We start from the raw sequence: 24,273 nt of genomic DNA on the forward strand, positions 1-24,273 counted from the left end.
CATCCCATTTGAGTCAATTGATGTTTCAAAGTACTGCACTGAAAAGGTGTTTGAATGTTGTGCAGGTGTGGTTAAATTTAACGGAGCTAAACTTCTAACTGTTGTTATTTATAGATCCCCAGACTCCGATTTCACAACATTTTTGCTAAAGCTAGAGGAGGTTCTTGGTTCACTTTATAGGAAATACAAAAAGTTAGTTATATGTGGTGACTTCAATATTAATTGTATAAGTGATTATGCAAGGAAGCGGATGCTGGTAGACCTCTTTAATTCATATAATCTTATGCAAACCGTATTCTTTCCAACGAGAGTGCAAGGGAACAGTAGAACAACCATAGACAACACTTTTGTTCATTCCTCATTACTAGAAGGGCATTCTGTTAGCAAAAAGGTGAACGGCCTTTCAGATCATGATGCACAAATTTTAACTTTAAAAGATTTTTGTGCTGCAACACGTGTTAAATATAGTCATCAGCTGTTCAGGAAAGCTGATCCAGTTGCTGTAGAGACCTTTGTAAACCTTATGAAGGAACAAGAGTGGCAAGATGTTTATAGCGCTGATACAGTAGACGATAAATATAATGCTTTTCTCAAGACTTTTCTCATGCTCTTTGAAAGTTGCTTTCCGTTACAACGTTTAAAACAGGGTACTAGCACAAACAGGCAGCCTGGGTGGCTGACTAGAGGGATAAGAATACCTTGTAGAACAAAGTGGCAATTATATAAAAACGTTAGAAACATTCAAAATCTAAATGCAGCAGCCCATTACAAACAGTATTGTAAGGTGCTTAAAAATGTTATTAGGAAGGCAAAAAGTATGTGGTATGCAGATAGAATAGCTAAGTCTCAGGATAAAATTAAAACCGTATGGTCAGTCGTAAAGGAAGTAGCTGGTCTGCAGAGACAAGTCGAGGATATAGAATCAGTGCGTAGTGGGAATGTCCGTGTTACTGATAAGTCGCATATATGTACAGTATTTAATAATCACTTTCTGAATATATCAGGTGAACTAAATAGAAACCTAGTCCCAACAGAGAATCATATAGCGCTCTTAGAAAAAAGTTTTCCGAGACTGTTACCTGAAATTCTCCTCCATGATACTGACAAGAGGGAGATTGAGTTAATAATTAAATCACTAAAGACCAAGAACTCTCATGGATATGACGGGGTATCTAGCAGAATACTGAAGTATTGTTCTATGTATGTTAGCCCAGTTCTCGGCCAAATCTGTAACTTTTCCTTTAGGAGTGGTCGGTTTCCTGACCGATTAAAGTACTCGGTAGTGAAGCTACTTTATAAAAAGGGAGACATTGATAATGTTGACAATTTTAGACCTATTTCTATGCCATCGGTGTTTGCTAAAGTTATCGAGAAGGTTGTATATACAAGGTTACTGGAGCATTTAAATTCACATAATTTGCTGTCAAATGTTCAGTTTGGTTTTAGAAATGGTTTAACAACTGAAAATGCTATATTCTCTTTTCTCTGTGAGGTTTTGGACGGATTAAATAGAAGGTTCCTAACGCTAGGTGTTTTCTTTTATTTAACGAAGGCTTTTGACTGTGTTGACCACAAAATATTATTGCAGAAGTTGGACCATTATGGAGTAAGGGGAGTAGCTTACAATTGGTTCGCCTCTTACTTTAAGAACAGAAAGCAAAGGGTATTTCTCCGCAATATTGAGAGTGGTAGTGATGTTCAGTCCCAATGGGGCACTGTTAAGTGGGGCGTTCCCCAAGGGTCGGTGCTGGGGTCACTGCTGTTTCTTATTTATATAAATGATATGGCTTCTAGTATTACAGGTGATTCAAAAATATTTCTGTTTGCTGATGACACCAGCTTGATAGTGAAGGATCTTGTGTGTAATATTGAAAAAGTAACAAATAATGTAGTTCATGAAATAAGTTCGTGGCTTGTGGAAAATAATTTGAAGCTAAATCACAGTAAGACTCAGTTTTTACAGTTTCTAACTCACAATTCAACAAGAACCGATATTTTGATCAGACAGAATAGGCATATTATAAGCGAGACGAAACAGTTCAAGTTCCTAGGCGTTCGGATAGATAGTAAGCTGTTGTGGAAAGCCCATGTCCAGGATCTTGTTCAGAAGCTAAATGCTGCTTTATTTACCATTAGAACAGTATCTGAAATAAGTGACACTTCAACACGAAAAGTAGTCTACTTCGCATATTTTCATACGCTTATGTCGTATGGTATTATTTTTTTGGGGTAATTCTTCTGATTCAAAAAGGGTATTTTTGGCTCAAAACGGGCTGTTCGAGCTATATGTGGTGTAAGTTCGAGAACCTCTTGTCGACCCCTATTCAAAAATCTGGGAATTCTGACATTGTCCTCACAGTATATATTTTCTTTAATGTCGTTTGTTGTTAGCAATATTAGCCTATTCCCAAGAGTTAGCAGCTTTCACTCAGTTAATACTAGGCAGAAATCAAATCTGCATGTAGAATGCACTTCCTTGACTCCTGTGCAGAAAGGAGTGCAGTATTCTGCTGCATCCATTTTCAATAACCTACCACAAGAACTCAAAAATCTTAGCAGTAGCCCAAACTCTTTTAAGTCTAAACTGAAGAGTTTCCTCACGGCTCACTCCATCTATTCTGTCGAGGAGCTCCTGGAAGAGCTAAAAAATTAAGCAGATTCCAGTGTTACATTGTTGATTTTCTTCATTTAAACTTACGACTTGTCACCTGAATATGTTTTTTTTTTATATTTCATTTTATCTGTTTCTTATATCGTGTTATAATTTCATGTATTGACTCGTTCCATAACCATGGAGACTTCTCCTTAATGTGGTCCCACGAAACAATAAATAAATAAATAAAATAAATAAAGTTTAAGAAACACTGGGGTTTGACAAGATTATGAAGCCACCCCGAACAATTCAAGTTGGTAGATACAGTTTGCGTTGCTGTATTACACCGCGCACACCTGTCGGGCAATAGTCTTTTTTTTGTGATATGTTACAATACAGCATCACCGGTCTATTGCGGTCTAACTGTGTTGGTGAGGCAGTAAATTTATCCACAGGGCAGTGACTGCGTCACTGCAATTCACTTTGGAGGTGTGGCGGTGGGACTTGTAGTCCCGTACCACCCTCTGACGGTGACAGTACTACATGAGTCAGGCAGAAAAATTTAGCCTAACGTGGGCAGGTATCATTGGAAAGTATTGGACGTAGAATGGGGGCTAGTCCCGCCAAAGGATGCGTCCGTGGTGGGCGTGCCAGACCTATCGTTAGCCATGGTCGGAATCCGATTCCTCTAGGATGGTTAGGGGAGCCGGATGTCGATGCCAGCGGCGTGGAAGTGTGGTCCCAATGTGGCGTAACCCATGGACAGTGTCCCGCAAGGCATCCACTTTCTCATAGAGCCGCCGCGCGTTGTTGCGTATGGTCGTCTTTAGGGGGACGATATCCGCTTCCTCGTGGAGAGTGACAATTCTCGTGAGTGGCGGGGCGTACAGGCTCCACCTGAGCACCTTGTTCTGCAGGCGCTGCATTGTCCGCATCCTGGTGACACTAATCGTGGCCCATGCAGCAGGTTATGGACTTGTAGTCCGGGGTGATATGTTACAATACAGCATCACCGGTCTATTGCGGTCTAACTGTGTTGGTGAGCCAGTAATTTTCCAATACAGCATCACCGGTCTATTGCGGTCTAACTGTGTTGGTGAGCCAGTAATTTTCCACAGGGCAGTGACTGCGTTTTTCTTGTTTCAAATGGACTTCAGTCAGGCAGAAAATTTTGCCTAACATGGGCAGATGAGGGTGTGGCGGTGTGACTTGTACTCCCGTACCGTCGGATGGACTGCGTTTCACTACGTCTCATTATAAATAACCTGAATTATGGCTTTCGCCTGCGAGAACGCAGCATTGTAAATAACATCGTTGGCTTGGTATTCCTTGTGTATTCCGTGACTTTACTAATGTTTTTTTCTGGATTGTAGGCTTGACTGAGGAAGGACGTATTTTCAAAGGAGGTGAACTTCTATTGTTAAAAAAAAGAAACGACAGCCGCCATTGCTGCGAGATATTAGAAAATATTAATTTTTGTCAATATGCGCTCTTGTAAGAAGCTGAATACTGTAATAGTTGAGCACTGAGAAGAACGTTTTTATGGAATACTAATTGTTATCTTACAAGATAAAATTTTTCTCATTTCTGAAGTGAATATTATGCTCACCTTTCCTTTCCTAGTAATTACGATACCAAGTACAAGCAAGCAGAACACTTAGATAGAACACTGCGATCCCTGTTTAATAACACAGTCTTTTGGAATGAACATATGCTCTTTTGTGAAAAGCGAAAATTTGTGGAACTTGCCGTACCGACACAGACTATCATAGTTGTTCAGAATCGAATCCGTCTGACTAGCTCTTCAATAACAGCGTCAAGAATTTTCCAGAGCTACATTACGACGCAGATCTTGAAAATCTGTTTCTTAAGCTGACTGCTAAGAAGAACTTTAACCTTGGGTGCGTTTGATTGCACTCCAGAGACGCCACGCATTACTGCAAAATTAATAATTTACTCTTTTTCAGCCATGCAGATAATAATTAAGATCCACAGCACTAAATATTTTATTTTTGATGAAAAAGCCAATTTCAATTTTCATATTCAAAAGTAACACCAAAGGACAGGTTTATTTTTATCATTTAATACTAGGAAGGAAAGAGGACCTGGTAAGAGTAGGGAAAAGTATTTACGGTCAGTTTTGTCTGTTGGTTCTTTTAGCTCTCATCAGGAATACCTAATAATTTTTCTAGTGGCCAAGGGAGAGTCATTAGATATAACTATTTTTTACGGGCAAGCACTAAAGAATTATGTAGAATGTAAGAAACACCTGCTACAAAGATCATTCTAAACTGTAATAACCAAAAAGGTTTTCTTTTGGGGCATAACATACTACAAAACATCTTGTAACTCGTAAGTCTGTCAAAAAAGTTGTAATTTTCGTGTGTATCCTTTCCCAACCGCTGCAAGTGTGAACATAAGAGATCCGGCAGGTGTAATAATTGATTTAAAATGGTTTGGAAAAAATGTCTATTAACATTAGATCATAAAAGAAACTTAATTTCTTCTTAATTGGTATCGAACTAAAGTGCAAGAGGATAGGGTAAAATAAGTACTCATCACCAAGCTGTTTTGACCAGATAATTCACGTTTGCACACCATAGTGCAACGTTAAGCCTACGATTTTCATGAATAATATTTTCGGATTCATGAATACTATTTCTTGTCGGACATTCTGCGTAAATGACGTCGGCTGTGACGCTCTTCTGTTGACTGCGGGCCTGCATGGAATGACACAGTTGCACATGCTTCGGCACACCTGAGATGCAGCACACAGCGACAGAGGGCGTTCTCGCAGCCATGACCTGTGGCCTATGCGTATGAAAAACGGCGCCATTTTTTGTATGAACATAGCAGCACGTGAAAGTAATCTTTAATTGCTACTGGATATCAGCCGAAATATCGAGGAAAGAAAGCAATATGATCCTGAAATAGCCTGGAATGTTACGTAGGTAATTTTAGGTGTCGCACGGCCATTTAACTCTTCTCTTCCCTGCAATGATTATTATTAGAGTGTGTTTACAAGATAGTGAACAAAGAAAGAAGAAATCTAGACTAATATATGCGGAATACGTGCTACGTTGATCGTGTCGTGAGAAGTTAAAACGTGTGCGGGATCGACATTCGCTTCGTATGGACATGGGTCCTAAAACCCTTCGCTGGAGAGGCATGGAAGGAATTGCCTGTAGTGACCCCTGGTTAAGTAATTTATCTCAAATGTGCATTTTTACTCGCCTTCTTGTTTACAGTTGGTCACGGCATTTTTGTTTTGTCTGATTGTCTTTGCTGTGTTTTACAGTAATTTCTATCAGAACGATGTATTCAGTGTCTGAAATGACTGAAGTACACTATATGTACTGTATACATGGAAATGCGGATGATGAACGTTACACTGAGAGACAAGTTACCTTGGACAAGAACATTTCCACGACTCTTGTGAAAGACTCATTTGAAAAAAAGACTTGCACAGGGTGTACGAACGCCAGATCTCGAAGAACGGGTTTTTTTGTACTGTGGATGAAACTCCAATAACTAGCAGCATTATTGTGAAAAGGTAAAGCGCGAATTACGTGATGATCTGGTACATTAAGTATGAAAATCTTCTGTTGTCTGTATCGTTAACAACGGTAAAAAGAGTTAAATAAGGTAGACTTTCCACCAAAAATAACTTTCTATCAACGCATGAAAAAACTGTTACCACGCTAGGGCATCGCAAATCCAACTTTTCATTACGTTCAGATATCGTAACGGTCACCCCTGGACTTATGGAAACCTTCATGAAGTGCGATAAGACAGACATCAGCTAAAGGTTCAGTGTCACTCTGTGGGGTGGAATCATTCATGATAGTCTCATTCACCCTGCTTTCTACAACGTCCCACTGGGCAAAATATATCTACAGTTTCTCAGAGATTAGCTGCTTCATTTACCTGATGATGTACCTCTAGACGTCATCCAACAAATGTGATTTATGTACCAAGGTGATCCAGCAAACGTTACACGGATAGTTCACCAAACTTAATCATCAATTTCTTAACAAGTGGACTGCTAGAGTGGAATCCGCTGCATCGCCTGCCCGACCGCCAGATTCGATTCCAAAGGATGTTATCCTTTGCAGACGTTCAAAATCCTTGCTGTATTCACCTAAACCCAATGTCGACGTACTGAGACAGCGTATCGGAAATGGATTCGACCAACTACGGAACACACCAGGAGTTTACCACGACTTGCGGTAAATTACGGAACGTAGAAGGTGGTTATTTTAAGAAATTTTTGTAAATGTTAATGTGTTTGATAAATGCATCATTTTTGTGCCATGAATAACAAAGTCTTTCATATCTCCCTTTCGAAAGATTTTTGGACCCTTGTTCATCTGGACATTTTGTAACGTTTTGACGTGAAAAATGAATTCCGTCATATCACCAAAGTTAAGTGCTGTCGGGTTTGGCTAGCACTTGAATGGGTGATCGGTTGAATCTGCCGAGCGCTGTTATCAAGCAGGGTACACTCAGGCCTTGAGAAGCCAATTGAGGAGCTGCCTGACTGAGAAGTAGCGCCTCAGGTTACGAAAGGTGACAACGACTGGAAGAGCGGCGTGCTGACTGTGTAAGTAGGCTGTTTAGGTTTTTATATTGGTAACGGCACGTAGCGCTCTGTATGAATATCACTGGCTGTGCTGGTTGGCATTGTTGTAATATTCTCTATTGTAGTGTTGGGCAGTTGGATGTGAACAGCGCGTAGCGTTGCGCAGTTGGAAGTGAGCCGCCAGCAGTGTTGGATGTGGGGAGAGAGATGGCGGAGTTTTGAGAGCGGATGATCTGGACGCGTGTCCATCAGAGACAGTAAATTTGTAATACTGGATGTCATGAACTGATATAAACTCCTGGAAATGGAAAAAAGAACACATTGACACCGGTGTGTCAGACCCACCATACTTGCTCCGGACACTGCGAGAGGGCTGTACAAGCAATGATCACACGCACGGCACAGCGGACACACCAGGAACCGCGGTGTTGGCCGTCGAATGGCGCTAGCTGCGCAGCATTTGTGCACCGCCGCCGTCAGTGTCAGCCAGTTTGCCGTGGCATACGGAGCTCCATCGCAGTCTTTAACACTGGTAGCATGCCGCGACAGCGTGGACGTGAACCGTATGTGCAGTTGACGGACTTTGAGCGAGGGCGTATAGTGGGCATGCGGGAGGCCGGGTGGACGTACCGCCGAATTGCTCAACACGTGGGGCGTGAGGTCTCCACAGTACATCGATGTTGTCGCCAGTGGTCGGCGGAAGGTGCACGTGCCCGTCGACCTGGGACCGGACCGCAGCGACGCACGGATGCACGCCAAGACCGTAGGATCCTGCGCAGTGCCGTAGGGGACCGCACCGCCACTTCCCAGCAAATTAGGGACACTGTTGCTCCTGGGGTATCGGCGAAGACCATTCGCAACCGTCTCCATGAAGCTGGGCTACGGTCCTGCACACCGTTAGGCCGTCTTCCGCTCACGCCCCAACATCGTGCAGCCCGCCTCCAGTGGTGTCCCGACAGGCGTGAATGGAGGGACGAATGGAGACGTGTCGTCTTCAGCGATGAGAGTCGCTTCTGCCTTGGTGCCAATGATGGTCGTATGCGTGTTTGGCACCGTGCAGGTGAGCGCCACAATCAGGATTGCATACGGCCGAGGCACACAGGGCCAACACCCGGCATCATGGTGTGGGGAGCGATCTCCTACACTGGCCGTACACCACTGGTGATCGTCGAGGGGACACTGAATAGTGCACGGTACATCCAAACCGTCATCGAACCCATCGTTCTACCATTCCTAGACCGGCAAGGGAACTTGCTGTTCCAACAGGACAATGCACGTCCGCATGTATCCCGTGCCACCCAACGTGCTCTAGAAGGTGTAAGTCAACTACCCTGGCCAGCAAGATCTCCGGATCTGTCCCCCATTGAGCATGTTTGGGACTGGATGAAGCGTCGTCTCACGCGGTCTGCACGTCCAGCACGAACGCTGGTCCAACTGAGGCGCCATGTGGAAATGGCATGGCAAGCCGTTCCACAGGACTACATCCAGCATCTCTACGATCGTCTCCATGGGAGAATAGCAGCCTGCATTGCTGCGAAAGGTGGATATACACTGTACTAGTGCCGACATTGTGCATGCTCTGTTGCCTGTGTCTATGTGCCTGTGGTTCTGTCAGTGTGATCATGTGATGTATCTGACCCCAGGAATGTGTCAATAAAGTTTCTCCTTCCTGGGACAATGAATTCACGGTGTTCTTATTTCAATTTCCAGGAGTATATATATATATATATATATATATATATATATATATATATATATAATGACTTTTGAACACTATTAAGGTAAATACATTTTTTGTTCTTTATCAAAATCTTTCATTTGCTTATATTTTTGTGAGCTAAGTGATTCATGAAAGGCATAGGTTATAATTAGTGAGGGCCATTATTTTGTAGGGATTATTGAAAGTCAGATTGCGTTGCACTAAAAATATTGTGTGTCAGTTTAGTGAATGTGTGAGTACGTTCAGTTTTGCTCAGCTGTTTGAAAATCAAATAACGTAAGGGGTTTACCAGCACAGTAATTCATCAATTTTTCTAAGGGGATGTTCCAACTGCAAGCCCCACCCCCCTCCCACATTCGCATCCTACGAAGCCTAGAGACTAAGGATGACATCAGTCGGTCGGTACCGCTGGACCTTCCGATGCCTGTTTGGAGGAGTTCAGTATAGCTATCAAACAATGTGAGACATAGTGCTTTTCTAGTAGTGGAAGACAGCCTGCAAAGAGTGCGCTGGCTTGACACCTCCCAGAAAATGAAAAGTTGTGCCTGACCAGGACTTGAGACCACGTATCTTTGAAGTGAAGTGCTTGTTATCCAAGCAAGACTCACAGCCCGTTGTTACAGATTCAGTTACGCCCTGTTTTCCAATCTATATGGAATGTTTCCTACATATCTTGCTGGATTAGCATTGCAGGAAGAACTGATGTCACAAGTAGTGGTTTAGCCACTACATAGGGGAACGACTGCTTTCAGGATTTCTCTCTTCATTGCTTGGTTCCGAACAGCAGCTACTTTCACCTTATCCGAAAGTTTACTTGAAGGGGGTGGAAGAGGAAGAGCAGGAGGAGATGTAGTGTTTACGTGCCGTCGACCGCGAGGTCATTAGAGGTGGGGTACAAGCTTCGACTAGGGAATGATTGAGAAGGAAAGCGGCCGCGCCCTTCTGAAGGAACCATCCTTGTATTTGCCTTAAGCGATTTAGGGCACGCTAAATCAGGATCCCGGACGCGGGTCTGAACCGTCGTTTTCCCGAATGCGATTCCAGTATGCTAACTGTTTACCTGGAAGCCTTTCACGTAGCTATTGTTTCTGTTCGTTACATTGTCCCCTCATATCTATCAACATTTCCCTACTTTTGCCTTCTCACCATTTTTTTCCTCGTAAGTCAAACGAAAGCAGAATTACTATATTGTCTTGAACCGATGAGGAGATAAGTAACCAAGCTATGAATTCTGCTTGGTTCAAATTTCTCTGAGCACTATGGGACTTAACTTGTGAGGTCATCAGTCCCCTGGAACTTACAACTACTTAAACCTAACTAACCTAAGGACATCACACACATCCATGCCCGTGGCAGGATTCGAATCTGCGACCGTAGCAGTTGCGCGGTTCCAGACTGTAGCGCCTAGAACCGCTCGGCCACCTGGCCGGCATGAATTCTGAGAATTTAGTCGAGATTCAGAGGTTGTGCACTGAATCTGACTACACATAACTGAAAAATGGTGTTAGGAGGGTAAGTTCATAGTTTTGTAACACAACAGGGATGGTCACCAAAATTTAAATGGCGAAAATGGCCGTGTGATCCACTGAATAAAATTGTGTGTGATCGTTAAGAGTGATTAATTCCACATATAACACTCTAAAGCAAATAAACGAATTTAAATTCACTTTGCTACTTAAATGCAATAAAACTGTATTCATTAACTCTACAATATCTTTACTAAAACACAAAAACGAGGATTAAGAAAATGAAGTAAACATCATTCTCTTGCGTTAAATGTAATTGTCACAAGTATGCAGTACTAGCGTTGTTGAATAATAATTATGCAAGCACCCCATATTACTTTGTTGTGGTTTAATCTCTTTCTAATCGTTCTCCAGGCTACATACTTCAAACTACACTGAAGAGCCAAAGAAACTGGTACACCTGCCTAATATCGTGTAGGGCCCCGCGATAATGCGAAAGTGCCGCAAAACGACGTGGTATGGAGTCGACTAACGTCGGAAGTAGTGCCGGAGGGAACTGACACCATGAATCCTGCAAGGCTGTCCATAAATCCGTAAGAGTACGAGGGGGTGGAGATCTCTTCTGAACAGCACGTTGCAAGGCATCCCAGATATGCTCAATAACGTTCATGTCTGCCGAGTTTGGTGGCCAGCGGAAGTGATTAAACTCAGCAGAGTGTTCCTGGAGCTACTCTGTAGCAATTCTGGACGTGTCTCATTGTCCTATCCCGTGGGAATTCACAATGGACATGAATAGATGCAGGTGATCAGACAGGATAGTTACGTACGTGTCACCTGTCAAACTAGTATCTAGACATATCAGGGGCCCCATGTCACTCTAGCTGCACACTCCCCACGTCATTACAGAGCCTGAACAGCACGTTGCAAGGCATCCCAGATATGCTCAAGAACGTTCATGTCTGCCGAGTTTGGTGGCCAGCGGAAGTGATTAAACTCAGCAGAGTGTTCCTGGAGCTACTCTGTAGCAATTCTGGACGTGTCTCATTGTCCTAGCCCGTGGGAATTCGCAATGGACACGAATAGATGCAGGTGATCAGACAGGATAGTTACGTACGTGTCACCTGTCAAGCTAGTATCTAGACATATCAGGGGCCACATGTCACTCTAGCTGCACACTCCCCACGTCATTACAGAGCCTGCACCAGCTTCAACAGCCCCTGCTGACATGGAGCGTCCATGAATTCATGAACTTGGCTCCATACCCGTATACCACCATCCGACCGATACAATTTGAAACGAGACTCGTCCGACCAGGCAACATTTTTTCCAGTCATCAATAGCCCAATGTCGGTGTTGACGGGCCCAGGCGAAGGCGAGGTGTAAAGCTTTGTGGCATGCAGTCATCAAGGGGCTCCGAAAGCCCATATCGATGATGTTTAGTTGAATGGTTCGCACGCTGACACTTGTTGATGGTCCAGCATTGAAATGTGCAGCAATTTGTGGAAGGGTTGCACTTCTGTCGCGTTGAACGATTCTCTTCAGTCGTCGTTGGTCTCGTTCTAGTAGGATCTTCTTCCAGCCGCAGCGATGTCGGAGATTTGATGTTTTACCAGATTCCTGATATTCGCGGTACACTCATGAAATGGTCGCACGGGAAAATTCCAACTTCATCGCTACGTCGGAGATACTTTGTCCCATCGTTCGTGCGCTCACTGTAAAACTATGTTACAGCTCACTTAAATCTTGATAACCTGCCATTGCAGAAGCAATAACCGATCTAGCAACTGCGCCAGACACTTTTTGTCTTATATAGGCGTTGCCGGCCGCAGCGCCGCGTTCTGCCTGTCTGCATGTCTCTGTATTTGAATACGCATGCCTATACCATTTTATATGGCGCTTCAGTGTATATACTTGAAATGCACTGACGCGTAGTAATATAAACAAACCATATCCAAAAACGTGATGTTCACATTTCTGGATCTGGTTCATTTACATTACTACCAGACTTGCATGGGCTGCGGGCGCTGTGAAATTCGAATGCCACGTGGGCTGTGTGTGGTTCATGGTCAATATGAACGAAGCACATACGTTTGGGCGCACATACAAAAAGTCAGAATCTGCAAAACTCTGCAAACGCTCTAAAAGATCCTGAGCAGGTGCGACTGTTACTTAAATAAATAATAGAAAAATTGTGGGGATGTATGTGGAGCAAACATAATATTTGTGTGTTAGTACTGTTTCAATGACGAAGTTGTCCTAGATTGACAAATTACAATATTATGACTGGAACAACATTTTATTTAAGAGAAAGCAGATGGCGAACTACTTTTGTAATTCCAGAATGAGATTTTCACTCTGCAGCGGAGTGTGGACTGATATGAAACTTCCTGGCAGATTAAAACTGTGTGCCGTACCGAGACTCGAACTCGGGACCTTTGCCTTCCGCGGGAAAGTGTTCTACCAACTGCGCTCCCCAAGCACGACTCACAGCCCCTCCTCACAGCTTAACTTCTGCCAGTATCTCGTCTCCTACCTTCCAAACATTACAGAAGCTCTCCTGCGAACCTTGCAGAACTAGCACTCCTGAAAGAAAGGATATTGTGGAGACATGGCTTAGCCACAGCCTGGGGGATGTTTCCAGAATGAGATTTTCACTCTGCAGCGGAGTGTGCGCTGATATGAAACTTCCTGGCAGATTAAAACTGTGTGCCGGACCGAGACTCGAACTCGGCAACTCTGCCTTTGTAACTGAAAGCATGATCTGATTTCGCAGTGTTTTTACAAATATCTGTGCTTTGACACCTAACGTAGCTGCCCTATTCCAACTAAGTAAGGAGATGATGAAGGGCGGTATTAGTATTTAGTGAATATGTGTTGGAAATAATGTGTCTAGATCTGTTATTCAAAGTTTGGACATAAATATAGAAACACCTCGAGAAATCCACGTTTGAACAAATGCAGATACTATCCGAGCCTACAGGTGGCGTTGCCGTATTTGCCCACGAACGGAAAAGGGCAATGCGTTTTGTGTATTGCAAGTGGCAGTCGTGGTCAGGTAAGTGTTCTTTGTAGTTGTGAATGGATTATGTCGGAGCTATGTGGATTAGTACTTGGGCAAATTGCTACCCTCATATGGTGGGTGCTTCCGTAACCAAGGTAGCTAAGGTGTTTGCTGTTTCAGGAGGCACTGCATTGAATATTTACGAGGTGCGACAATAAAGTAATGAGACTGATGTGGAAAAAAATGTTGCTTACCGTTTTAGTCAAGTTTAGTGTTGTCTCCTTCAGAGTAGTTCCCTTCTGATTGTACATACTTTTTCCAGCGCTTCTGCCATTGTTGGTAACGTTTCTGGAACTCATCTTCTGTAATATCCTCCAAGACCCTCGTCACAGCTTTTTGGACATCTTGTGTTGTTTGAAAATGGTGTCCCTTGACCGCCGTTTTCACTCTTGGAAATAGAAAAAAGTTGCACAGAGCGATATCTGGTGAATAACGTGTCTGTGGTAGTACTGAAATTTGTTTTGAGGTTAAAAATTGCTGTAATGACAGTGCAGTATGGGATGGCGCATTATCGTGATGCAGAATCCAATTATCAGCAATGCTCGCACGGACACGAAGAACTCTTTCACGAAGTCTTTCTAAAATTTCTTTGTAGTAATATTGGTTAACTGTTTGTCCATAAGGCACCCACCCTTTATGAACAACTCCCTTGGAATCAAAGAAGCACACAAGGTTGATGGCTGTCCACTGCGGTCTTCATCTTCAACATTCGTTCTGCCTTCACTAAACATTTTATGTCAACGAAAAATCTGAGCTCTTGACGCAACCTCCCCTCTAAATGCCTTCTGAAGCTTACCGTACATTGTCGTCGCATTTTCACCCAATTTAACGCAAAAAGAAATGGCATACCGTTGCGCAATATTATGCGGTTCCATTTCTGTGAAGAGAGACACAAACACATGTTAACTTATTACAGCACAACTCACGACTGAATAGTTGCATCAATGTGCCGCTTGGACTACAAGCAGCTTATGGACCAAGGTCAAAGATATTGTGCCTATGCAAGCCTGCAGGGTTGCCACATCTTGCAAAGAAAATCAGTCTCATTACTTTATTGTCGCACCTCGTACATCACATACAGGAAAAGCAGTAAAACATTATCCATTATGTCATAAAGTGGACGAAAGTGAGTCTGGAGTGATCGTGACAGACGGTCACTGAAGAGCACTGTGTCGATAAATAAGAGGATGACAACTGCAAAGGTCAATGCAGAACTGAATGTTGCGCTATCCGACGCTGTCAGCACAAAACTACCACGAATGGAGCTCCATAAGCAGGGAAAACTGGAATTCCAAAACCATCCATGACTGACTAAATGCCCGAAACAGGAAAACGTGATGCCAAGTCCGCTGTACCTGGACTATGGAGCAATGGAAGAACGTCATTTGTTTCCCACTTATGGCCGTATCAAGTCTGGTGTACGCCGTCCCAAGCATGCGATGCAGGCTTGCATGCCATAAATGATACATGACTGGGGTATTCCATGGGCCAAATGGTTATTGTGCAAGGTCGCATTACTGCCAAGGACGATGGGACCATTTTGGCTGATCACATCCATCCATGGTACAATATTTGTTCCCCAGTGCTGATTCTGCGTTCCAAAATGACAGTGCCCGTGTTCATACATCTATCATAGTCCAGTACTGATTTTCGTAGCACGAGGATGAACTGTCGCATTTTACCTGACCACCACATTCAATAGATCTCAATATTATTGAGCGTTTGTGGTCAACTTTGTAGAAAAGTGTGAGCGACTGCCATCCACCTCCACTATCGTTACCTCAACTTGACACTACTTTGCAGGAAGAATGGTCTAATATTCCATTAAAGACTATACGGGACCTGTATTTATCCATTTCGCGGCGACTTGAAGCTGTTCTAAAAACCAACAGTTTTCCTTCGCCGTAGTAGGCATGGTAATGTGTTGTGTTTTTGGTGTACTTTATTTTTGAACGTACCCTGTTTACCCACAGCACTAATGTTATTGAATACTAAATGCGTGTGCATTCAATGTCACTCGGTTCTAATAATGTCTTTGTTATGCTTCCAAGGACTAAATACTCGAAATACATGTGCGAGCTGCTGTTCTCTACCAATCAGAACAAAACGTACACATTTACTGGCGGGTTGTAAAACTGTTCACTCCACAGTTTATTTATTAAGTGAGAAATTGGAATCTGCGAAACACGGCAAATGCAGTCAATGAATGTGGGCAGGTGTGACTGTTAATTCGGTAAATAGAGGATAAATTGCAGGGTGAAAGGTATGTGCGAAGGTCTGATCAGGGTAGATCCAGAAAATAAAGTCGGTAGTTGCCAACCGAAAAGTGGAATGAGTATAATATCTTTGAGCAGGAGGATCTTTGACGGTTAAGAGAGCCGGGTGCGCGCAGTAAAGAACTCTTGAGTCGCAGCTAGGTGCCCGGAGGAAGCAGACGTGTGGCGACAGCTTTGACGTCGGAGACACGCTCGCTGCGCAGTTACCCTGAGCAAACTTAAGCATGTAAATGAGAGAAGATATATAATGATATCAAAATGGTTTTTGTTACATGACGTTCAGAGTTAGGATTTGTATGTCCAAGGTTTGACGCAGTAAGCGTTTTGTAAATTATTTTGTAAGAGTGATTCGTGCTGCAAAGATGTTGGAAATGATAGTTTTTGTGTATGACTTATATACAGGGTGTTACAAAAAGGTACGGCCAAAATATCAGAAAACATTCCTCACGCACAAATAAAGAAAAGATGTTATGTGGACATGTGTCCGGAAACACTTAATTTCCATGTTAGAGCTCATTTTAGTTTCGTCAGTATGTACTGTACTTCCTCGATTCACCGCCAGTTGGCCCAATTTGTAAGTAGGCTGTTTAGGTTTTCTTATTGGTAACGCCACGTAGCGCTCTGTATGAAAATCACTGGCTGTGCTGTGTGCAGTCAGTGGCTGGTTGGCATTGTTGTAATACTCGCCATTGTAGTGCTGGGCAGCTGGATGTGAACAGCGCGTAGCGTTGCGCAGTTGGAGGTGAGCCGCCAGCAGTGGTGGATGTGGGGAGAGAAATGGCGGAGTTTTGAAATTTGTAAAAGTGGATGTCATGAACTGCTGTATATATTATGACTTTTGATGATTATTAAGGTAAATACATTGTTTGTTCTCTATTAAAATCTTTCAGTTGCCAACTATGCCTATCATTAGTTAGTGCCTTCCGTAGTTTGAATCTTTTATTTAGGCGGCAGTAGTGGCGCTCGCTGTATTGCAGTAGTTCGAGTAACGATGATTTTTGTGAGGTAAGTGATTTGTGAAAGGTATAGGTTATTGTTAGTCAGGGCCATTCTTTTGTAGGGATTTTTGAAAGTCAGATTGCGTTGCGCTAAAACTATTGTGTGTTAGTTTAAGCACAGTCACATTATAATTTTTCAAAGAGGACGTTTCAAATTGAAGGAAGGTAGTGTTGACTTCGGTGCTTGTGTTGACATGCGACTCATTGCTCTACAGTACTAGCATCGAGCACATCAGTACGTAGCATCACCAGGTTAGTGTTCATCACGAACGTGGTTTTGCAGTCAGTGCAATGTTTACAGATGCGGAGTTGGCAGATGCCCATTTGATGTATGGATTAGCACGGGGCAATAGCCGTGCCGCGGTACGTGTGTATCGAGACAGATTTCCAGAACGAAGGTGTCCCGACAGGAAGACGTTCGAAGCAATTGGTCAGCGTCTTAGGGAGCACGGAACATTCCAGCCTATGACTCGCGACTGGGGAAGACCTAGAACGACGAGGACACCTGCAATGGACGAGGCAATTCTTCGTGCACTTCACGATAACCCTAATGTCAGCGTCAGAGAAGTTGCTGCTGTACAAGGTAACGTTGACCACGTCACTGTATGGAGAGTGCTACGTGAGAACCAGTTGTATCCGTACCATGTACAGCGTGTGCAGGCACTATCAGCAGCTGATTGGTCTCCACGAGTACACTTCTGCGAATGGTTCATCCAACAATGTGTCAATCCTCATTTCAGTGCAAATGTTCTCTTTAGGGATGAGGCTTCATTCCAGCGTGATCAAATTGTAAATTTTCACAATCAACATGTGTGGGTTGACGAGAATCCGCACGCAATTGTGCAATCACTTCATCAACACAGATTTTCTTTGAACGTTTGAGCAGGCATTGTTGGTGATGTCTTGATTGGGCCCCATGTTCTTCCACCTACGCTCAATGGAGCACATTATCATGATTTCATACGGGATTCTCTACCTGTGCTGCTAGAACCTGTGCCTTTACAAGTACGACACAACATGTGGTTCATGCACGATGGGGTTCCTGCACATTTCTGTCGAAGTGTTCGTACGCTTCTCAACAACAGATTCGGTGACCGATGGATTGGTAGAGGCGGACCAATTCCATGGGCTCCACGTTCTCCTGACCTCAATCCTCTTGACTTTCATTTATGGGGGCATTTGAAACCTCTTGTCTACGCAACCCCTGTACCAAATGCAGAGACTCTTCGTGCTCGTATTGTGGACGGCTGTGATACAATACGCCATTCTCCAGGGCTGCATCAGCGCATCAGGGATTCCATGCGACAGAGGGTGGATGCATGTATCCTCGGTAACGGAGGACATTTTGAACATGTCCTTTAACAAAGTGTATGAAGTCGCGCTGGTATGTTCTGTTGCTGTGTGCTTCCATTCCATGATTAATGTGATTTGAAGAGAAGTAATAAAATGAGCTTTAACATGGAAAGTAAGCGTTTCCGGACATTTCTTTCTTTGTGTGTGAGGAATGTTTCCTGAAAGTTTGGCCATTCCTTTTTGTAACACCCTATATATATATATATATATATATATATAGGGTGTTACAAAAAGGAATGGCCATATATATATATATATATATATATATATATATAGAGAGAGAGAGAGAGAGAGAGGGAGAGAGAGATTAATATTGCGTTTAAATCTAACAGCCTGAATCATAACTCGTCAGTGTTTGTGCACTGTGCCGACAGTTTTCTTGTTTGTTCGTCGAGTGTGAACGGCTTCATGTTTTTTAATTATTATTGCATCTACTGTTTTTTAACCACCAGTCTGTTACTTTTCTGTCTTCATTTTCTCTTTTATTGTACTGCTTATGGCTGAAGAGCGGAGTAAACTTTTCCGCTGCCAGCCCACCTTGTATGAGGTGCAAAATCACAATAAAGCAAAAAAAAAAAAAAACTCGGCAGTGTGGAGTCTGTCAGTCTGGGCGAGTCTGGTCAGTTGGTCAGCCAAGTTAGTCTGGGTCTGTCTCTCGCCCGCATTGGTGAGGCGGTTAGTGTCTGTCGTCCGGAGTGCTAGTATGTGTTAGGCCGCCAGTCTGCTCGAGTTTGCTCAGGCAATGGGCACTGACGGTTGGCTCGATCGGTTGGTCGGCCGCGCACTGGGACACAAGATGACTTTTCCGCCTTGAGGTCCCCACGTGAGTCCAGTGGGCCGCGACGTATAGAAAGGGGTAGTGGCTTCGCGGCCGACGCGAGAGCAACAGGAGTCAACCCATGACGTCGGTCAGGCCGGGGCGAGCTGTGATGCAGTGAGACGGGAGATCGGCGCGCCTTCCTGCGTCCGTTGAAGCGGCTGGCAGGGGACGGTTCGGGAGAGCTTTTTGGGGGTGTTGCGCCTGGTTTTTGCCAGAAATCGCAGTTATTAGAAGTTAAGTGATTCGCGATATGTTGTTTCAGTTACTTGTTAAATTCTACTTGTTTTCTTGGTCAGTCTTTCGTCCCCAGCTTGCTCGTTTGTCTTTCGTCCGCATTTGTTAGGCAGTTAGTGTCTGTCTGTCGGTCTTCCGTACGTTAATAGCTGCCTCTGTCATGTTTGTCGGATTTGGTATTAACGAATTTATTACTTAAGGTGTATAGGCCGAATTCCTGAAATATGTTTTTATCTTGCCTATCATCTTGCGAGGTGGTATATGTGTAATGTAGAGCATGTTGGTACATTTGATGTAAAGCTGCATTTTATGGATTTTATTTAAATGGTCATTTAAGTATATAAAGTTGCCACCCTTCCACCGTAAGAGTTCTTTTAAAAACAAGTTGCACTTTTTTCAGTGGCAAATAATTTTTAATGTGAGTGTTTTGTACCATTTCCATCCCTCTTACAGGGTGCATAGTTTATATGTTTGTGTGAGTTGTTAAAAGTTTTAGTTTAAAGTAATCTAGTGTGTTGCAGATGTGCACCAGTGTAGCCTTTCAGAGGTTGTTGTGAGCGGCCTCGACTACGACCGTGTTAAAAGGGAGCGGCAAGCTTCTCAGCCCGAAAGCTCATACTGTAAAAAAAAAAAAAAAAAAAAAAAATTGTAACTTGATGTTTACAGGGTGCTTTCTGATTATAATTTTAAATCTGTTTAAAAAAATGGGCTTTTAGGAATAAAATTTCCATTTATTTAAAAAAAATTAATTTGTTTCATCAGTTACCATTGCAACTACTTCCACGCTCACATAGTGTGATTAAATGTTTTAATGTTCTTGATGAATCGCTAGTAAATAAAGTAAATTCTTAAGAAAAGGTTTTGAAAGTAAATTCACGGTTCAGCTGTGCACCACGGTTGCCTAGGCGGGGAGTTTCGATAGCACTATTTTTCCATGTGCGGAATACTTCCAACCACGGCAACACGCGAACCGTACACATGCTTAGACGTTTCGCAAATTCTTCCATCCTTGGCCCGAAAGCCAATGATTGCGTCGTTTTGGGCGTCAGATTAATCGCTCAGTTTCCGCAATACGACAACGGCTGGCTGTCATCCGCGACCCCTGACACACTTTTATATACTCTCCACTGCTAGTGCTGCCACCTATCCTGTGTGAGTGGTTATTGCACTCTGTCGCCGATCGTAGGCGTAGTAATATTAACGTAACTGGACCGCGTATATTAGTGCCGTTGCAATGACAATGTTGTCGTAGATAGACAAAGTAAAGTCTTACGACTAGAACAACTTTTTTCTTTAGAGAGAAAACATATTAATCTCGCAGCTTTTTTCAAAAATCCTTGCTTTGGCTGCACCATGCCTAGCTGCAGGATTCGAACATTAGCTGGCGTCAATGACGTGCAGTGCTGGTATTCGACGCTTTGTGCGTTGAAAATAATGTCTCTAGGTGCGTTATACATACATCGAAAAAAGGTTTGCATCACCTCGGTTCCGAGAGTTACGGAACCTCTACAGAAAATTGGAATAGAGATCAACATAAACATCATTTCCTCCCTTTTTATTGCTCATGAAAATCACACATTGCATGTTGTACCACCATACAGCGAGACCTTCAGACGTGGTGGTACAGACCTGTACACACCGGTACCTCGTCATGGCATACTACGCACAAGTTCATCAAGGACTTTTGGTCCAGATTGTCCCACACCTCAACTGCAATTCGGCGTAGATCCCTCAGAGCGGTTGGTGGAACTCGTTGTCCATAAACAGCCCCTTTCAATCCATCCCAGGCATGTTCGATAGGGTTCATGTCTGGAGAACACGCTGGCCACTCTAGTCGAGCGATGTCGTTATCCTGAAGGAAGTCATTCACAAGATGTGCACGATGGAGGCGCGAATTGTCGTCCATGAAGACGAATGCCTCACCAATTTGCTGCCGATATGGTTACATTATCGGTCGGGGGATGGCATTTATGTATCGTACAGCCGTTACGGCACCTTCCAAGACAACCAGCGGCGTACGTCGGCTCCACATATGCCACCACAATACAGAGGGAACCTCCACCTTGCTGCACTCGCTGGACAGTGTGTCTAAGAGTTCAGCCTGACCGGGTTGTCTCCAAACACGTCTCCTACGATTGTCTGCTTGAAGGCAAATGCGACACTAATCGGTGACGACAACGTGATCCTAATCCTGTGTGGTCCATTCGGCATGTTGTTGGGCCCATCTGTACCGCGCTGCATGGAGTCGTGGTTGCAATAATGGACCTCGCCCTGGACGTCGGGATTGACGTTGCACATCACGCAGCCTAATGCGCACAGTCTGAGTCGTAACACGACGTCGTGTGGCTGCACGAAAAGCATTATTCAACAAGTTGCCGTTGCTGTCAGGGTTCCTAAGAGCCATAATCCGTAGGTAACGGTCGTCCACTGCAGTAGTAGCCCTTGGGCAGCCTGAGCGAGGCATGTCATCGACAGTTCCTGCCTCTCTGTATCTCCTCCATATCCAAACAACATCTCTTTGGTTCACTCCGAGACGCCTTGTCGAGAACCCTTCCTGGCAAAAAGTAACAACGCGGACGCGATCGAACCACGGTATTGACCGTCTCGGCATGGTTGAACTACAGACTACACGAGCCGTGTACCTCCTTCTGGTGGAATGACTGGAACTGATCGGCTGTCGGACCCCCTCCGTCTAATAGTCGCTGCTCATGCATGGTTGCTTACATCTTTGGGCAGGTTTAGTAACATCTCTGAACAGTCAAAGTCTATCTTCAGGAGTGGTGATACAAAACCTTTTTTTAATGTTTGTACGTCGGTTGTAGGTAATGGTAAGACTCTGTGCTTTCGGAGCTGTCGTCGTGAGTTTGATGTCGTAGGATTACAGTTCCAGAATGTGGACAACGTCAAATAAGCGGCAGTGAAGGAGTGTATTCTTCTATACGGTGTCCTACTCCGTGCCATTCGGGGACCAGTTTCAGTTCAAAGACTGATACATCAGTGCACAGTCCTCTGAATGTTCGCACGTTATTCCGTGCACGTGATTTGTTTCTCCAATGACAGGCGATCCGCGCCAGTTGCACGGGCGAGAGCTGTCTTACTAAGTTGGTCCACGCATAAAAGCAGAGCTCACAATTCCCAGTCTGCTCAGGATTACTAACTGCCTTCCTGCAGTTTAAGCGATGAGGTGTACATGTTAATTTAAATGATTTGTGTATTTACAGTATCCACGAACACCAACAGCAGCCATGCCGTCACGTCAACAATCTGCCTTCTCCTACCAACACATTCAGTCTCGACAGTCGAAGAAAATTTCGCTTATAGCAAAGATATACAGAAATGCATTGAAATGTTTACGTTCACATAAATTTACTATCCGAATGTATTGATAATTACTACTAAATATAACAAATAAAACAAATAAATTAAGAAAGTGCAGGGAAGATAAGACGAAAGGGTTACATGAAAAATGCGGAGAAATCGAAAAAGAAATTGTTGTCGGACTGATTCAGAAGGAACAGGAGTCGACAGAAAAGAGACAGGAGATTCACTGTTAGACTCATAATATAAAAGAGTTTTGAAGAACTTAAGATTAAATAAGACAGATAGCGTAGATAACATTACATCAGAATTTCTAAAATCATTGGGGAAAATGACAACAAAAACAACTATTTACGATGGTGTGTAGAATGTCTGACGATATAACATTATAATTTCGGAAAAACGTCATCCACACAATTCCGAAGATAGTAACAGCCGACCAGTGCGATAATTATCGGACAATCAGCTTAAAACAACATGCAATCAAGTTTCTGCCAAGAATAGTATACAAAAGAATGGAAAAGAAAATTGAGGATCTGTTAGATGAGATCAGTTTGGCTTTAGGAAAGGTAAAGGCACGAGAGAGGCAGTTCTGACGTTGCGGTTGATACTGGAAGCAAGATTGAAGACAAATCAAGAAACGTTCATAGGATTCATTAACCTGGAAAGAGCATTCGACGATCTAAAATAGTCAAATTCTGAGAAAAGAATGGGTAAGCTGCAGGGAAAGAAGGGTATAATATGCACAAGGACCAAGAGGTAACAATAAGAGAGGGAGCCCAATTAAGTAACACGTAACAGACAGACCAAGGAGGACATAGAAAGCAGTCTAGCACTGACAAAAAGGGAATTCCTGGCCAACAGAAGTCTAGTATCAAATAGAGGCTTTAATTTGACAAAGAAATGTTTTACAATGTACAGTTTGAGTAAAGCTTTGTATGTTAGTTATACACTACTGGCCATTAAAATTGCAACACCAAGAAGAAATGCAGATGATAAACGGGTATTCATTGCACAAATATATTATACTAGAACTGACACGTGATTACATTTTCACGCAATTTAGGTGCATAGATCCTGAGAAATCAGTACCCTGAACTACCACCTCTGACCGTAATAACGGCCTTGATACGCCTGGGCATTCAGTCAAACAGAGCTTGGATGGCGTGTACAGGTACAGCTGCCCATGCAGTTTCAACACGATACCACAGTTCATCAAGACTAGTGACTGGCATATTGTGACGAGCCAGTTGCTCGGCCACCATTGACCAGACGTTTTCAATTGGTGAGAGATCTAGAGAATTTTCTGGCTAGGGCAGCAGTCAAACATTTTTTGTATCCAGAAAGGCCCGTACAGGACCTGCAACATGCGGTCGTGCATTATCCTGCTGAAATGTAGGGTTTCGCAGGGATCGAATGAAGGGTAGAGCCATCGGTCGTAACACATCCGAAATATAACGTCCACTGTTCAAAGTGCCGTCAATGCGAACAAGAGGTGACTAAGACGTGTAACCAATGGCACCCCATACCATTGCGCCGGGTGATACGCCAGTATGGCGATGACGAATACACGCTTCCAATGTGCGTTCACCGCGATGTCGCCAAACACGGATGCGGCCATCAAGATGCTGTAAACAGAACCTGGATTCATCCGAAAAAATGACGTTTTGCCATTCGTGCACTTAGGTTCGTAGTTGAATACACCATCGCAGGCGCTCCTGTCTGTGATGCAACATCAAGGGTAACCGCAGCCATGGTCTCCGAGCTGATAGTCCATGCTGCTACAAACGTCGTCGAACTGTTCGTGCAGATGGTTGTTGTCTTGCAAACTTCCCCATCTGTTGACTCAGGC

The sequence above is a fragment of the Schistocerca cancellata genome, chromosome 7, assembly GCF_023864275.1.
Source record: "Schistocerca cancellata isolate TAMUIC-IGC-003103 chromosome 7, iqSchCanc2.1, whole genome shotgun sequence".
Classification (NCBI taxonomy): domain Eukaryota; kingdom Metazoa; phylum Arthropoda; class Insecta; order Orthoptera; family Acrididae; genus Schistocerca; species Schistocerca cancellata.